This window comes from Lepisma saccharinum, chromosome 28 (genome assembly GCF_977018435.1).
Source record: "Lepisma saccharinum chromosome 28, izLepSacc3.1, whole genome shotgun sequence".
Classification (NCBI taxonomy): Eukaryota; Metazoa; Arthropoda; class Insecta; order Zygentoma; family Lepismatidae; genus Lepisma; species Lepisma saccharinum.
Genome location: NC_139256.1, coordinates 10,174,003 through 10,193,466, shown reverse-complemented (window position 1 = coordinate 10,193,466; position 19,464 = coordinate 10,174,003).

Below are 19,464 nucleotides of genomic sequence, written 5' to 3'. Positions count from 1 at the left end.
ACAACGAACACGTGACAGTGATACAGGTTCTGGACACAGCAACCGGAATTAGCTACTAAATTATCTACGCACAAAGAAATGCAGTGCAAACCCGTCAACAGTTACCTGAGGAAAAGTCAACAAAGCGACGGCCACAATTTCTCCACACGGTCAACGCAAACTTGATAATGTAATGACGTCAACATCTGCTCGCTTCTGCTTTAGGCGAATATGATTAAAGGGCAAGGTTTGAATAGGCAAGTAGGCCTGCCGCTTTAAAAGGAATTTGTGTTTTGTTTTTTTCTCCCCGCTCATCTCCCTCGTGGCATCGAATTAATTAGCCGTCTCGTGCCGGGAAGTTTTGACATGCACGTTTCCCTGCCTGACAACACAGGAAACTTGTGTGGTTGGGGAAAATATTTTAATAAATGGAGAAGGAATGGCCTTTGATAAGTCTCGTTATCGACTGGCATCCTTTCGATGAGTCGATAAATGAACCGAAGGACGAATACCACATTCGCGTGCATTTTGAATGTACAGTCAGCGGCAATACAAATGGTCACTTTCCTGCAAGGCGTTAAGTGTGTTGCCTAACTATACGGCGCTGATAGAAGTTGCCATTGAAAATTTGCTATTAAAATCCACTTATCGCCGCAGAGGCACTTAATGCCTTGCAGGGAAGTGAGTATTTTAGGATCTAGGTGCCCCCACTTTTTTTGCCGCTGACTGTTCACACTCGCATACTTCTCAGCGAATGCATAAAAACAGCAAATGGTACGGTAAAACCTGTCTATCCCGAACATGATGGTTCCGATCAAACTTCTCCGTCCTAATACTTTTCCTTCTTATACAGGGTTGACTTTAAATACAGTATAGAGCGCTGCAGGAAATAATGGAAAGACAGATTTACATTTCGCATTACTTATAATGTAGAGTACTAATGCATGTACGTACATGAATAAAAATACGATACAGTCGCAATAAGCATAGCAGAGATTACAATTAGTAACTACACAACATGTTGGTACACTTTTTTACAGTATTGTAAGAACGTACAGTACGTACTTGTGCATCTTTTCGAATCCGGGACCCCTGGCGTCGTAGCGCGATGTGCATAGAGGGAAAGAGAAAGATTGAAAGATGGAATAAGAGAGGTGAAGAAAGCTTGAGATAAAAGTGAAGAAAAAAGAAACAAAGAGAGATAACAAGAAAAATAGAAAGATGACGAAAGAACAGAGGAGAAATAGACAAAGAAAGGTGGAGAAAGAGGGTAAGAGATGAAAGAAAGAAACGGAATCGTAACAGCTATGAGTATTGTAGCGCATTCTTTCATATCGACAATGTTACCGATAAGCGAGTGGCAACAGAGGCGTGTTCCACTTACAGTATTGCATTGTTTTCTTACGAGCGAAAACAATAAAGGAAGAAATTTCCGTCTTACTGAGAATGAAAACATCTCGTTGCTCTTTAAATGGTGTTTCGTTTCCGCGTTAAGGAGGTTTCCGCCTTAAGCAGGTCATTTTCAGGTATAAAATCGGTCCGTTCTGGGGACTTTTTTTTCCGTATTTACAGGTTTTCTTCTTATAGAGGTTCCGGGATATGCAGTTTTTACTGTATCAAGTTTCATTATTAACCACACTGATATTTGTTCATTTCACGAGGGTCTCTTGTTTCTCGTAAATTCTTTCCAATCTTCTGCATCCAGATTATTTTCCTTGCTTTGGCCATTCCCTACTCCCTTTTCTTTCAGACGTAGCATCTTATTAGCTTGCAGTAGCAACTTCTGAAACATTGAGGAATGGGGCCATGGCAATAGGAAGCATGGGAGGACACAACAATTCTCCGAATTTCGAAAAAATATTGATATGGTAATAAAATTGTCATTATAAATGTATTGTCAAAATATTTTGCCTAAAACTTCAGAGGCACGGGGGAAGAATTTTTTGCGTGGGGGCTGTTGCTCACCATGGCCCCCTTTCACCGCCTCACTGTTAGCTTGAATATTTTTCTCGTTTTCCTCTTTAATCGTTGTATCTCTCTCCCTCTCTTGCATTCTGCGTCTCCTTATTTCTTTTCTTATCATTTCTTTACTGTTACTATTATTATTGGTCTCCCCGGTGGCATAGTGGTAACGTCATTGCCTTGTAATCAAAGGATCTAGGGTTCAATTACCGGTGGAGGTACAAGGTGGTTCGGATCTCACTATAAACTGTAGGAGTAACTTTGATTAGTCTATCTGTGCACAAAATTGACTTAAAACAAATATTCAAAGTCTTTATTTTGTCATTGCACGTTTCTGATTTAGTATTTCTTATTTAATTTTGTCTGCATTGCAGTTCCTGTTTCCTTTCTCTGCATCTCCAATCTCCTCTCTATCCTGTCTCCCACGCGCACACAAAATTCAGAATACTGGAAACTCCGAACCAACTTTTTGCGCAACAAAAACAGTACGTCACGATCGAAGCAGCAACAATTAACAAGTTGTTCGGACGAGAAATCACCCAGTATTGAAAATCCTATTTTACCTCCTCGGACCAATTTCAGTTCACCAAACAATTTCCTCCAAACTTTTGCATTTCCACAACGCACTCCCACTCGGTTTGTTTCCTTGTGGTATTCTGTTCAGAAGTTTGATCTGGGATACGGCAGCGAGCGATTGTGCCGTGCCCAGGAATATACGGGGTTTAAGGGCGAAGGGGGATACAACAAAACAACATATATGCTCTTGTAGGTAAAGGGGGTGGGGGGAGATAATTGGGGTATCGATCATCCCACTTGTTCTGTGCGGTTGGGGAACAAGACGTGTGGTCGCCTGCTCATTGAACATGGTCGTCGTGACTCTCCCATGTCAAGAGCTGGCGAGCGGATGTAGTGGGAAAAAAAGGGTCATTGTTGTCGTTAGCAGACACGAAGACCTTAGCGAATTATTTTTTTGAATTTGAATTTGAAGTTAAAATTTTGGGAGCGTCAGCACTTAGGCTATTTTGCTCCCGTCACATTATACGGGGTCCAGCCCCTTATCATTACAAATAACAACTCTAACGTTGAATAACTAAAAATCTTAAAATGTTCTGACTTCTGTTAAAAGCTGAGGCTGTAAATGGGCACTCAGCACACACAAGGACAAAAAACAGGACAACACACACAAAATTATACTGGCCATAGTGCCAGTCGCCAGAGCCTCGTTAGTCCCCAGTCCAGGGTGCACCACGTGGAAGTGAGGTTGACTCTTGGGCGCCTACGTGGAAGGTACCCCAGTATTTAGAAAGTTACTGTCTGTGTGGAAGTAACTAGTTAATTTTCTAAACATTTCAAGAGTAGGCTGTGGAACAGACTTTAAGTACCTTTTCGAGCAGGCCTCATCTCCAGGAAGGTACCAACTTGTGGCAAGCCGCGGCACCTACCGACCTGTTGGGTGAGAATGAGTCAAGGCAAGGACTTTAAGAATGTTTTCCTGCTCAACCCAAAATAGGCAATAGTTAGGCTGAAGAGTTCTATTGACTGAGCAAAGGATACTATAAACCTTTTACTGAACACAGGATACTATAAACCTTTTACTGAACACAGGATACTATAAACCTTTTATTGAACACAGGATACTATAAACCTTTTTATTTGTCGAGAAGGCCTCATGTCGACAAATAAAAAGATTTATAGTATCCTTTGTTCAGTAAAAGGTTTATAGTACCCTTTGTTCAGAAGTTATGGTTTGCTAAAGGATATAGAAATAACATTTTAATTTTCTTATGTGCACTTGTTATGAACAATTATTTGGAGTGACGTAAAGTATTCAAGTATAGTGCTTTGCTTTGAATTTTATTTCTTCTATACTTTTCTATTTAACCTATGAAGATTATTATATTTTATTCAAAAATTGTGTTAATTTAAGATTTCACACCAGTATAAAACTAAACTGCCATCTACAGTCTATCTCGGGAATCTATGGATCTGCCGCGCGTAACGGCAGAGAATGGGAGAAAGCGGGTTTGCGGATCAAAGCAGTGAGCGGTGACGCGAACGGCTGGTAGCTGCAGCTGTGTTTTCTTCTCCATGCCCTCACTTCCCCTCTCACGTGTCCATTGGTCTAAGCCCTCTCGAGTTACTACTTGCGCAGAGACTTGTTTTTGTTTTTCTTGCTCCAGAGATTCCCTGGACAGAGTATAACAGTGGCCGCCCGCAAACAGGTTTACGAGTTACACCTTAACTGGAATAAAATAACTGTAAAAATTAATTTACAGTTATATTTGAAGTAACTGAGTTACTTTCTAGGAAAAGTAACGGCAACATTAATCCGTTACTTTTTAAAAGTAACTTTCTAAAGGCTGGTCTTCGTTAACTCTAAGAATAAGAAGTCTATAACACAGTATCCTTGAGCTCCTTCGTACCGGGTTCGATTCCCGCTGGGAGCCCCTCAAAATTTTAAGTTTAGAAAGTATTTGGTTGTAACACAGTCAGCGGGTTTACACAACACTTCTGCGCCATGTATAGGCAATACATGAAGTAGCACTTTTGGGTTTAAATATTGTGATATTAAAGAAGTCAACATTTTTCTACTTCAAGGACATTTCAGAGGGATTAAATCTCTAAACCCCTGCTTGGCACGCGCTTGGGCGATACAGTCATTAAATTAATAAATTATACGATACCAATGTTTATCCAAGAGACAATACATTGTTTTCTGAACAATGATCAACTTATGTCTCTAAGCTATTATATTGATTGTTCTGTCGGTTTCAACTTATTCTTCAGTTCTCAACAGAAATTATTTTTTTTATCTTTTAGAGCTTGTTCTCGGGGTGACAGATACAGGGTGTTCCAAAAGTCACTTTACCGAAAGAAACTATATTTCGGTTATCTTCGGTAAACTGACTAACAGGATACTCTGTGTATCGTGGAAAGCCTCAAATCAGCATGAACAGGAGCAGCGTCGCCACCAAGGGGGCAAGGGTCGACTCTGGCCCAGTAAATATATTCTTAGCAATTCTTCATCCCATCCACATTAGGGATGGCCAGATCCGGATCCGGATCCGATCCGTTTTGCCATCCCACATGAGCGCTTCTTTGGAAAGTAAGAATGTGTTTATAACATATTGTTACGTACATACATATATACATACACACACACACACACACACACACACACATATATATATATATATATATATATATATATATATATACGATATAGTGTATGTGCGCGATTTGTAATTAATACACTTACAAGGGAGGTCTAAGTCTCCCCCTCCGATTTCCATGAAACTTGGCAGGTGTATAGAGAGGCCCAAAGGAAGAAATACGTGTTTTTTTTGTTTCCGCTAAAATACTGTTTTAGGGGGCAAAACCCTCCTCAAATCACCTCTCCAAATCACGTCTGCACGAGTGTGTTAGTCGATGCGTAGCAAAGTATTTTAGGAACAACACTTGAAAAAAATTATTGTAGGACTAACTAATGAAAAATTTCTTTGTAATCGAAGATCATAATACCTTTTAAGGTGTGGTAATATTATAATGGGATTGGGATATCAAACTCTCGGATCCGGATCCGTTTGAGCCATCCCTAATCCACATGAGAAATTGTCAAAATCGTTTGTAGTAGAATCAAGAAAGAAATGGGAATGAGGAAAGTAAGGAGAAATAAAGGGACTTGGTTTGATGGAAATAGAGAGAAAGAGAGAAGAGAGAGAAAAATAGGAAAGAACACATAAACAAAGCATGAAAGAGTCACCAAGAAAGAATTTTAAGAAACGACGACCAAACCAGAAGCCACCTGAAAAATATTTCGTCCACTACGACTCCACCTACGTCATTAATTCTCTCTTAGTTTCCACACGTATCATCCGTCTTGCTTGTGAAGTCTCTTGAGCTGGACCCTTTAAAGAACCCCATTCCTGCTTGAATTATCTCCTTCTTCCAGACACGCATGTTCTCCACAGCATGGGCTTAGACGTAAGGCTCTAGACACTCTCGTCCTTAGATGCTAATATCCTCATCACTTCCCTGCCAAGATTTCTCCCATGATATTAATGTGAAGGAGAACTAAGGATGCCTCAGAGGTGATTTGAGTACGCAACTGTTGGAAAGTTCTAGTCATCTCGGAGGAATTTCAATCCGAGCCCCTCGTGTGGAAGCTAAACGACCTTAAATTACCACTAATTTCAGTTTCAGAATGGCCACGGGGGAGAAAATAACTTGCTAGAGAGACAGGAAGATTTTTTTCTCCAGGATATTACAGAGTGTCCCACTCGTAAAGGACCCCGGAGAAAGTGTTATAAAAATCTTAATAAAAGAGGATATGAAACCAAATTTGTACATGACATACCTTTATGGTTTAGAAATGAAGGCACATTACAAGAAGTGCTGGAAATGACCTTCCCCCAACCTATATACACAGTTCAACACTGCGCTACATGTTCGTGAATGTTGCTGCCAGAGTATTCTGCGTGACTGCCTGGATTTCATGGCGGATGTTCTCACGTAACTCGTCGATGGTGCGTGGTTTGTTCTTTGTACACACTGCCTTTAAGGTGACCCCACAGAAAAAAGTCAGGGGTCAAGTCCGGTGACCTTGGGGGCCATAATCCTTTCGAAATCACTCGGTCGGGGAAAAATGATTCCACCAAAGCCATACTCGCGTCAGACGTGTGGCATGTTGCCCCATCTTGCTGGTACCAGCCAAGTGTCAGTTCCTAGTCATCCAACTGGTTCACAAATTCATGAAACAATACCTGTTACGACACATCATTGTTGACAGTAGTGTAAAAAAAAAAATGCCCGATGATGCGCCGCTGTGATAATGCACAGAACACGCCCACCTTCTGTGAATGAAGGGGCTCCTCAACGATTGCATGCTGGTTGTCACTTCTCCATAAACGTGTGTTTTGTGAGTTCACGTATCCTGACAAGTGGAACCACGCTTCATCACTGTACCACGTGTACTGCAATATCCCTGGCCTTTCAGCGACGAGTTACGTGAGAACATTCACCAACATGCAGCGCCGTGTTGAACTGTGTATACAGGTGGGGGGAGGTTACTTCCAGCACTTCTTGTAATGTACCTTCATTTCTCAACCATAAAGGTATGTTATCTACAAATTTGGTTTCATATTCTCTTTTATTAAGATTTTTATAACACTTTTTCCCGGGCCCCTTACGAGTGGGACACCCTGTACTTTCCAACCATAAACAAGGGATGAGGTACACATTTTTTTCACAACACAATTAGGAATACTGTTTTTACATTATTTATAATTCCATGCATAAAAAGCATACGCTATAAATAGTAATTGTAGTTGAGTTATATACACTTTATTATCTCACACTTCATGTTCCAAAGTAGAACAATTACGAAGCCAACTGTCTTAGATCCTAATTCAGGCTGTCATGTATGACCCTCGTGTAGTTTATTAGCATTGCTTTTTATCTAGAGAGAAATAGGAAAAATAAGCAATGGTACAAAGTTGGATTATGAAAACGTAGCAAACTCCTTGGTGTGTTCAGAAGACATTACTTAGCGTGAACTACCACAGCTTGGAGATGATGTCGAACTAGCGTGATGCATCTCTACTGACACCGACCGCCGCGATGGAGTGGTTACCACCATGTCAAGGGTCCCAGACTCGAATCTCTGTTCCTTCATCAATTTAAAACTCATCTTCATCGTCGCGATTAGTCAAAATTGGCAGGAAAGCGAGGTAAAATAAACCCAGTATCACTCATGCATGTCTACATGTAGAGGTAACCAAGTTTGGGTCAAGTGTCGTAGTGATACCCTTACGACGCTCTCTATCTTGTATTTTATGAGGTTTTGTGATTTCACCATCTTTAAAATGGCTGTTTTTGTCGTTTGCGGGGTTTTATCGTTGGAATATTATTTTTATCTTCTGGAGCTCTCAGCACCATCATTGAAGGAAAAAGCTACCGATGTTTACTGAATACTTTCGCTTGTGTTCAGTATTTGCTGGCAAACACGAACAATTCACGGTTTGCACCTCTTCTGAAACATTGAATTCCATGCGTATTTGGCCAACCTCCGTGGCGTAGTGATTAGCGCAGCGTGAAACAGAGATCCCAGGATCGAATCCCGAACTGGACATGCGTGTTCTTGTGAGTACTTCTTCATCAATTTCAAATCATGGCTCACCTTCATCGTCGCGATTAGCCAAAATTGGCAGAAAAGCCACCCTTATTACAGAAATCAAATCAAAATCCATACGTATTTGAGCTGTATACTCATGATCAGATAGTATCGCTTTTTGCTGGAAATCCTGGTGATAAATTAGCTACACTGCACAACAAATTTGAAGACATTTTCTGCCCTTTAGATGAAATCATGTGATTTGGACTAAACAAAGGATACAGAGTTGAAATGTGAAAACCGTATGCTTCTATCACGCATCATTTTTATTGGACAGCAGTAGTGTAAACTTATTGTTTCTAAGTAGTACTTTGTAGGTATCCTCTTTTTTTATCAATTGAATATCAGTTTTTGACATATTTTGACAATTTTTTGTCGATGTTTTAGCGCTTAGCGATGTTTTAGTACAATTTTCAATGCACTTCTTTTTTTTCCACCTCGTACTTGTTGGTATATCACGATCTTACAGATGTTTACTCATTGATGACTCCGTCGTTGTCGTCTATCAAAAACCTAAGTACCTTGGAAACAGTGAGAGAGTTATCGAAAAATCTCCTCCTTGTCGATTTTTTTTGGTGACGTAGAGTACGCGTAGAAAGGTCGGGTTTAGTGCGTCGGTCGAGTTTCGGTGTCCTCTGTCCACTCATACCAAAATAAACATAGGTCGTCATAGAACCAATTTTTCATCAATCAAAAATTTTCTAAGTTCAGCGTTAAAAAAATCTTAAATTGCAAATATCTCGAAAATGGTAAGAGTTATCGAAAAAATATATCGAAAAACACCCCCATCCGGTATCGTTAGATATCCCCCTGTCGATTTTGGAGGTGTAGAATACGTGTACCAAGTTTTGGTGGTCCTGTGGTCAAGAGGTAAGAAGTTAACCCACCCACCCTCCAAAACTTTATTCACTCGTAACTTTTGAACGAATAGTCGTAGAAAGGTCAGGTTTAGTGCGTTGGTCGAGTCTCGGTGTCCTCCCATACCAAAATAAACATAGGTCGTCATGGAACCAATTTTTTTCATCAATCGAAAATTTTCTAAGTCCACAGCGTTAAATTGCAAATATCTCGAATTTTTGACAAACAGAGGTGTCCCATAGGACCTTTGAGAAAAAAAAAAACACGTGAAACTCTACAGAGGTGTGGTTATCTAAACGCAGCCGTTAGAACCTTTTTTGGTTGGGCACGACGCACCCTGGCGGGGTTATAGGGGCCAGGAATCCTAAAAAAAAAACAATTATTATTTTGTTTGTTTGCTTGCGTCGCAATACGGAAATAATGAGAGGCGCGCGTTGAATACAAGGCTACCACTGCGCCATAGGGGAGGCCCGGTAAGGGGGTGGGGGTAGAGAGGAGGAAGCATTAACACCGCTATTGCCAGTTGGCGTCTTCTTCATCTTACTGCATACTTATCATCTTATAGAAGATTACGCCGTCAACTTGTAACTTGTAGGTTAGCCTCGCCTGTGAAATATCGTATGTTTAAAAAAAAAACAAGAGGTTTGTTAAGCAACTAGTCAGTGTTGCCAACTCCTATTGGTAGGTTAGCTTCGCCTGTAAAATATCACCATGGTGAAATTTTCTTGGGGTGGGTTGGCAACACTGAACCCCAATTAAGGTTGGTCAACCGGTCCACCTGCACTACTCTAAAGTAGGTCAAAGCACGTAGAGGCTCTCGTGTAGTTTAGCACGTAATAAAAAAAATGAATAGGTTAAGTTATATCACGTAAGATCGTGATATACCTACAAGTGTGAGGTGGGAAAAAAAGAGGTAAATTGAAAATTTTACTAAAACATCGCTAAACGCTAAAACATCGCTAAACGCTAAAACATCGACAAAAAAATTGTCAAAATATGTCAAAAACTGATATTAAATTGATAAAAAAAGAGGCTACCTACAAAGTACTATTTTGAAACAATAAGTAAGAAAAAAGGATAGGTTAAGTTATATCATGTAAGATCGTGATATACAGTAGAGCGTCGATTATCCGAAGTAATTGGGGGACATGGGTGTTCGGCAAACTGGTTTGTTCGGATAATCGAACTGTACATGTTTATTTGCCAAAAAGAAGTATACTGTACAGTAAATTTATTCATAAAAACAGGCATCTCTTTAAGTATTACAAAGTAACGTACAAAGGCAACTTTAGTAGGAATATATAGTATGTGGTACAGTTTATTAAACAAAAGTATGTACATATTACATACGCATTTTGCATGAACAATACATACACCGACAGAAGTGTGCTGATTGTTGAAACACAGCGACTGGCGGCTTGGCCGGTCAGCAGCGCCTTATGAAGGCCCCATTAGAAGCAATGTTCCGCCAGCGGTGGCTCAGTGCGGCGACTACTGTGGGAAACTTGGTTTGGGAGTGAGGGGGATGATGGACGGTAGGGTGGGAGAGTAACAGGTGCGAGCGAGTACACAGTTCGGTTAAGCGGTCGTTCGGTTGACCGACGTTCGGATAATCGACGCTCTACTGTATGTGTGAAAGGAATATTACAATACACTGTACAGTAAGAAAACACAGTAACAATACCTACAAACATGGTGCTGTGGAGCATTTACCCTTGTACATATCTGTAGGGGTCTCCCTGATGATAGACCAACAATAGTCAGCAAGCATACTGCCGTTCGAATGTCTTCTGAAGCGCTTTCCATACACAGCAATGTCCGGGTAGAATCTTTCCCCCATGTTCATCACTGACTACTGATGCTCCTAGGATTTTCGGGGGAAGGCCCACATGTGAGTCCAGAAAATTTAATTTGAGGTACATGTGGCACCCCATGATATGAAATCAGTGCACCATGTCGCGAACAGTGAGTTCATACTATTTGTGTGCTTTGACATTACACAGGAAACTAGAACACACGAACTTGAATGCCTGCCACGCTGCATTTGCTGGGTCAGAAAGTGTAGAATCAAACAGCTCTAATCTGTGTGCCAACAAACACACCTCCCTTAACCTTTGCCTCACTTAAGTGTGGGAATTTCGTACAGAGGTAACTGAAAGCTTGGTCTTCTCGGCCTAGTGCTCTGACGAAGATTCTCATCAAACCAAGCTTGATGTGTAATAGGGCAGAAAGACATTGTGATTGATTGATTGTATTAAAATGTTTGGTTGCGTCGGCATGTGTGACCATTGTGTACCCTTAAATATATACAGGGAAATGTCCCCTTATCTAAGATTCTTACTTAAAATGTTAAAACAAGGGTTGTATAAAGTGCAAAGTTGTAGGCAAGACAAAAACAATACATTAAAAAGTCGAATTAACTAAAAGCTTCCTCGCAGACTACCTAAAGCTAAAATCATTTGATAAAACACTATTATCACAGCCCCGTAGCCAGGCAGGGGCCAGGAGGGGCTGAGGCCCTCTGTAACTGCCATCAGTCCCATCCCTGGCACTGCCATCACCCCCCTTTGACATTAGGTAAAACTTTTTTGTATAATTTGTTTGAAGTGAAGAGTGGAAATGTAGATAGCTCGCAACTCTAGGGATAAATCAACACAACATGAACAGCAGCTATTACATTCGCTCATCTTGTTCATGAGCTGAAGTCTAAGTTGCTGCAAATATTTAGAAGATTCTCTTCTCTAGACTTTAGAAAGTTCCTTCATAGGGAAGCTTCTTTATCTGTTCTGTCGCTACCCCTGTTGCGACTTCCCGTTTAGACAGAAATGTGTGACTTTGATGTCATCATGCAAATTCCCTTCGCATCTGCATCAAAGGTCAACAACTCCCACGTTTCGGGAACGAAGGGGAGTTTTATTGCTTCGGCCGGGGGTAGAATGTACTGTAGGTACTGTTATTATATATTGTGCATTTTTTGTGTGTGATATAAATATCTATATGATCTAAACTAGTATGGAGTGTATAAGGAATGATTTCAGTATCAGCCAATTAATACTCAAAGAGCTGTTTTAAAACATGTAGTAAACCCCCTGGAGATCAATTCTAGCTACGGGCCTGTGTTGTCATCTGCCACATCCAACAAGAATATGTAGAATACTTAAAACGACATCACAAATACAGCACATGACGGTCCAACCTTCGCAACAAGTGACCATGGGTTAGACGGCTGTGTCCAATTCGTAACCCGCCTCGCTTCCTAGATTACCTGATTTTGTTTATGTTGCCCCGACCTTCATTCACCTGGTTCAAGATGGACCACCGCCGCTTCCTGTGTAAAAACCTCGTCCTCAACAAAATCTAGAAGCAAGTTCTGACAAGTCTGATCAAGATTCTACTCGTACTGATGGGAAGGAGGAACGCCATACATCTATGGTGGGCTTAATGGCGTGAAGCTTGTTCCTCGTTGCCGCATCCCACATTTTGGGGCTGCCAATTGGATCTCATGATACGTATGTTCTTGATGTCTGTCGTGGCAGTGTTTACGGACATAGTGCTTATCTCTGTCCCGACTGTCCCACTCACAGAGGAAGCAACATTATTCCATGTAACCTTGTTGCATACGTCTTATCCTGTCATACTAATGTATAAGTTTGAGCATTCATTCTTTGTAACACAGAAGAAACACACTTTCGGCTATTGAACCATACGTTTCTTATGTAACTTTCAAATTTTCTGTTTTTGGCTAAATGACACGTGATACACGGAAAAAAAATTGCAGATTCGTTTCTGTCATCCACAAATACATTGGAATTATCTAAAGGACAAATTTTGTGTTGTGCAGTGTAATCTCTATACATTTATAGTCTCGAAGTTCTCTTGTGGAAAACAAGTGTATAGTCCAGCCGGGAGAGCGAGAGGGGAGGGGATAGAGTATAAATTGATTCTCTTCCGTAGCACGCAATGTCATTATTGATTTTCATACATATATTACGGTGTTGTTTGGCGCTTTGTTTATCTGGTTTCTGCTGTTGGTTGAAAAACCTGCTCGCAGTACTGTCTCTTTCAGTGTTTCCCCAGCACCCGAGCAGAAATTCAATACTTGTCTGGGAGGAAAGAGGTGACCTGTGCATTCGAAGCACGTATCCTCACCTTTCCTAACGCTTCTGTCGTGGACAATTGAAGAACTTTTTTTCGGGTCATGGTTTGCCCACTGGTGGGAACTTCAACTCAAAATACACGAGTGGTTTTGTAACAAATTCGGAGCCTATTCGCTTCACGTTTAGCTTAGCGCAGGCCACAGACAGTGATGTGCCGTAGACTATAAGTTTACGTCTACATGCGTTGCCTACACGTAATCTACGCGTAGATTACATTGGGTTGTAGTTTACATAGACTACGTAGACAATCTAAAGTGCATTAAAATTAATTTTTAAGGGTTTGATGAAAGGAAAGTGACATTTTCAACTATACTAGTTCCTAACGAACTGAAAAGAATCATATTTACAACAAAATTTCTCTTCTCTTCTATTATCAACTAAGGAAGAAGATAAATAGTATGCAAGAAAAACAACAGATGGCAGTCGTGAGGAAAGAGTGGTATTTTCCCCATAAAACACTAGAATATTTCCTATGTTAGGTTTTTCCTAGGTGAGAAATTGTTCGAATTTGGAAGAAAGAGTATGAAAAGTTCTCCTTACACATCAACAACTGATACACAGTATAATTTTCTTACTTCTACAGCGCCCTTTGCTAAGTTATCACCTTTCGCCATGTTGTTTACATAGATTACGTCATCTACGTGTATAAAATTGTCTACGTGTAGAATGTAGACTATCGTTGTTTACGTGTAGACGCACATCACTGGCCACAGATCGCCAAACTCTTCAAACCATTGAGAAAATACTTGACGAGTTACCAAGGGTAATTTTTAATGATAATTGTATTATTATTTATTATTAAAGTAGGGTTACACTTAAGCTTACAATTTACATTACATTGATTCTGTAACTATCTACAGTTATGCTATTTGTTTATAAGTGTACATAAGATGGAATATTGTAAATTTATATGATTGAAAAACATAAGAAATTGAAGAAATTAAATATTTTTGCAACTACATTATGTGAAGGAGTCAACGAGGTGCATGAGGCTCGGTGTCAGAATTCATAGATTAATGTCTTAATTTAAATTTGGCCAAATTTATCTCCTTTCTGCAATTACAGGTACAGTAATTTCTTTTTTTTAAAAGTTTAAGGTGAAATGGGATTATACCTTTTAATAGATAAGACTGAAAAGGCAATACAAATTTATATCGCGTTCAACTTATATTTCCAAGATTGTTATTTTTTTAAAATTTTAGAATTTCATATTAACATATCGACAGATGATTTTGGTTTGATTGATGTCTCTCGATTGAGTTAATCATTGTTACCTTGAGTCATAGGCGCCGACTTTGGGGGGGCAAGGCACTTTTTGCCCCCCAAATTTCACGTAGAAGAACACATTTTATGTATATTTGCATATGTAAAGAATTGTTTATGCCGATCTTGCCCCCCCCAAATTTATCTTAACTTGGCGCCTTGAGTTACTACTTTGTAGGTATAATCCACTGAAATTTATCTTTATAGCTCTGGTAGATACTGAGCTGACAGCCATGAGTGGTGTACAAGGGTCGTTATTTTTAATGGCACGAGAGAGACCGTCAAGGTTTAGTTATTGTACATACAACATAAACAGAAAAAAAATGTACATCCAATAAAGAACCTTACACATGTTTGTACAACAACCTTTTGAAACGTGCCTGCTTTTCAAAAATGTATATTTGGCTTCTTAACTTGTTGAATTGGCTGGGAAGTCTATAGAGCAGTGAACGCTGTATGAGGCACTAACACTTGCATTTTAAAGTATATTTACATACTGAATTCTACTCATTTTACATATTTACATATTTCCTGACATTTTCATATTTAATACACATTAAATACTCTATGAACGTGCTTGCATGTATACACGACGGAACATATGGCTCAGAGCAGAGAGCCTTGAAATTTTTCACTCCACAGTCGTTTCTCTGGAAAGTGTACAAAGATCAGTTGATGCAATAGTTGTCTTCCGTTTTGGAGAAAGAACCAGTGGTTTTGATGCATAATTACCTTAGTCATGAGGAATAATAGTGAATTTATGGAATTTATGGAATATATGAAATATATTCATATATATATGAAATATATATGAAAGCAAAAAGCAATGAAATATGGTTAACCTTCGTTTTAAAAGATGTTAAAGACAAAAATTGTATCGGATGTCATATTAAGGGTTGTTTGATTTACGACTTGATTTTTGCACAGAACGTTACTGCTTTCATGAAAGGATTTTGATTTTCTCAAAATTTTGGGAAGGGCTGTGGCCTCATCAGCTGCCCCCTGGGTACGCTGGTAGATATATCGTGACTTAGACACATCGACAAGACACAACAATAGTTTACATCTCTGAAATCTGAAGCACCTGATATCACTCTTTTTAGTAGTTAATCTAACCAAATTGGATCCGTCACCTTTACAACTGATCGCAGGAATATAACTTGTAACGACCCTGCGTGGTCATCACATTTAGCTATCCTGCGTGATAGCCATATTCTTTAATATATAATTATTAACTTGAGAAATGCCCTGCGAGGCTTATGCGTTTGATTTATCTTTTATCTAATTTTGAGTGCATTGTTGTTAGGCATGAAACATATATTGTTGTAACACGCACGTTTTGGTTAAAGCAAGCATGCTAAATACCCTGCGTGGTTTACGCATTCAGTTATCTTTTGTGCAGTAATTGTTGTTTAATTTGTAACTTGCATTGTCGAATCTCTTTATCTTGTAATTTCTTTAATGTAAAGTGTTCAGTTTAGCACACAAGTGTTAAGTTTATATCGCCACATGCTAGTGGTTTTTACAAAGCTAAACTTGATATTTTATAACGCACGAGTTGCATCTCGTGAATTTGAAGGGAGTTTGCAACGCTGCAGCCGGCTTAGTTCCGATCTTCTCCACCCGCCTCAGTGCTGCCACCAAACAGTATATAAACAAAGCAGCGAGGCCCGGAGCTCAGTCGACTGCCAGATGCCGACTGCGAAAGATCTGGTTCCCCTACCAGGATCCAATAGCTTCCTTGAGAAGGAAGGAGGAGAAAAGAAAAGCAGTTTTCCTACCTACCTGGTCTGCCCCATAAGAGCTTGATGTGCTACCCTTGGGTAGTGGCGGCCCAAGCCCAAGTCTCCTGGGTGCTTCCAGACCTACCCTTTGTACCTTGCCGTCTCTTGCTACTGACTGGACATACCAAGGGACCGAACCGTTACCTTGTCGTAGCTGGATTGACTTTGCGGCGTCCTTTCACACCAACACCTTTGTGAAACCGCGGGCTCCTTGGCCCGTCCCTCGCTATTGACGCTTTCGCATGTTGTCCCCAGACGGCGTGGCACGTGACGGCTACCCAGGTTCCTATTGGTTACCTGTACTAGTTGGTTCCCCCCTAAATTAGATAAGAATACTAATACTGCCCAGGTACCTCACTGAGGAGGATTTAAGAGCGTATGTGCTAAACTGGTTATTTACATGCGTGTATAAATATAAATAAACTTTTACAAGTTGACCTTTCCATACTAAACCCCGCAAGCCCTGAGATACTTTGAGTCCATGTCTTCGGCTGGCTACAAGCTAGCATATATGGGTACACTTTTGCACCGCTCCGTGGTGTAGTGTGCAGTGCTCCGGCGCGCGGACGTTGCAAAAGTTTTGGCGCCCAACGTGGGGCCCGAATTTGCAAAAACACAGGGCTCGACTTGTAAAACGTGGGGTCGGATTGGTTACATAGTGAAGCCGTATATGGACTAGAAGTGGCTCACTGGTTGAAGTGCAAGTGCTAGTGACAGTGTTCGTCTATTGAATTCACGAAGGTAGTGAAGGTAAAGTGGTTTGGGATAACCATACAGAATTCACGAAGGTAAAGTGTTGTGACATATTCGCGTGTGACAAAATGGAAAGAGAAACGTCCGGAATGAGTCTACGGAGCAGAGGGAGAAAAACCACGGAAGGTGAGACTGGGTTCGCATGCTGTGATGATCCTGGAGCCGAGATGGAGTCCTTCCAGTGTTTCCAGTGTCTCAAGAATTTCCATTGGATATGCGAGGGGCAAGAAGAGACCTCAGAGACTGTTGCAGAGGCTAGGTGTAAAACATGCTTATCAGTACCCTTGGTAGCGTCCCTGCTTGAACCAAGTCTTCCAAGTAAGACCCAATCAGACCATTGGCTGCTGGAGTGGTTGATGAAAGATAAAGAGGAACGTAAGAAAGAAGAGGAAGAGCGTAGACAGATTGATGAAAAACAAAGAAAAAGGGAAACTACTCAATTAGAGAAAACTCGAAAGAAAGAGTTGTTAGAGCTGAGACAGGTGGTCGAATCCATGGAGGAGAGAAGACTCTTTGAGAAGGAAGAGGAGATAGCCCGTATTAAAGAAGAGAAAGCAGAAGAAGAAGCTAAAAGGGCCAGAGAGAAAGCAGAAGAAGAAGCTAAAAGGGCTAGAGAGAAAGCAGAAGAAGAATCTAAAAGAAAAGAAGAGGTACAGGAGTTTAGGACTCTGATAAAGTCTCTTGAAGAGAAAAGAGAGGTGGAGAAGAGAGAAGCTGAAGAGAAAAGAGAGGTGGAGAAGAGAGAAGCTGAAGAGAAAAGAGAGGTGGAGAAGAGAGAAGCTGAAGAGAAAAGAGAGGTGGAGAAGAGAGAAGCTGAAGAGAAAAGAGAATGGGAGTTAGAAGTTCTCCGTGTCCTGGTGGAAAGTCAAGAAGAAAATAGAAAGAAAGAAAAGGAAGAAGAGGAAGAAAGAAGGCAGCTAGAAGCCGAGAAAGGTAGAGAGGAGTTACGAACGCTTTTCTCTCAGCTTAAGGTTGACCAACGAGATAGTGTTAGAGAAGAGTTGGAGAAAATCCGGATCTCTTGCCAACAGGAGGTAGTAAGGGTAGTAGAAGAACAACTAGAGCCCTTAGCTGAGTGGCGTGGAGAGATAGAAAGAGAGCATGAGCAGATGAAGAGGAATCTAGATACCTGCTTAGAGCTGGTCCAGTCTAGAGGGGAAGCTACTAATGAAGATCCCGAGAGGGTTAAACATATAGAGGCCTCTGTCGAAGCAATGAGTTCAGTGGTAAAAGCCCTTGGGGAAAGGACCGAGCAGATGGAAAAAACTGTACGAGAGCAGAAGGAGGCTGCCGATGCATTGACGCGGAATCTCCGGGAAGAAGTTGTAACAACTGCTGGAGAAAAAGTGAACTCTCTCCGTGAAGAGACCAAGAGACTGGAAGTGTCCCTTCGAAGAGAGATCCATGAACAAACTGGAACTATAATTAGAAGAGTAGGTGAGCTGCAGGATAAGTTTCAAAGACTGCAGTTGCAAACCGAAGCCACTTCAGATGTACTCCCGGATTCTATTGAACGGGGTGGAAGCTTAAACCCGGAAGCGGTCACCTTTGAACCTCCTAGAGTAGTGCAAAGTCCCTACTGCGTCGAAAGAACAGTTCGAACAGATAGAGGTAAGCGACCTAGAGAGGGAGACAGTTCTGATGGATCTCCTCCTCGACGTAGAGCCGATTTCAAGATGCCTAGGATGGCTGATATCGCCCACATACCAAAATTCAAAGGCGATATCGAGGCACAATCGGCAGAGAAGTACCTTAGAGAGCTCAATGTCAGTTTCGAGCTTATGCAGATACCTGAGCACTATAGACTTGAGTTACTTCCTAGAGTATTTGCAGGCAAGGCTGAACATTGGCTGGCGGGAAACATAGATAGTTTTGTCAACTATGCCGACTTTTGCCTAAGATTTAAGGAGGAGTTTGCCTCTGAGAAAGCCAAACAGAGACAGTTAACTGCTGTGAGAAATCGACGATATTTTCGCCCAGTCCACGAGAATATGGAGAGCTTCGCTTGGAGCATCTACGCTGCCTATCGAAACTTGAGTGACAATTTCAGCGAAAGTGAAGTGCTGAATCTAATAATAGGATAGCTGCCGTATCGTATCCGGAACCTCTGCCTTGCGCATGCTCCGAGATCAGTTGATGAATTGACCAGTTTTCTCAAGGACTTCGACATCTATGACGATCCCGATGCCTGGAGAAATAAGGAAGACCCCAAGAGTAAAGAGCCTGGAATCAATAATAAGAGCTTCAAAGTCCGCAACATCGAGACCAGAACCAGCGGTAGAGAAAGGAATGCTGCGAGGACTCCAAAGTTTTATAGAAGACAAGGCTGGAGAGGAGCGGACCGCAGTCAGCAGGATGGTCAGAGGAACTTTAATCGACCTTATCCAGAAAGAGGTCGAAGTTTCCCTGATATGAGGAATTATCAGGATGGGAGTTCCCCTAGACGATACTCACCTCGGGATGCAGAACAGACTAGAAGGCAGTCACCAACCAGAGAAGACTTGACCTCTGAGCAGGAGGAAGCCCTAGAGACAAC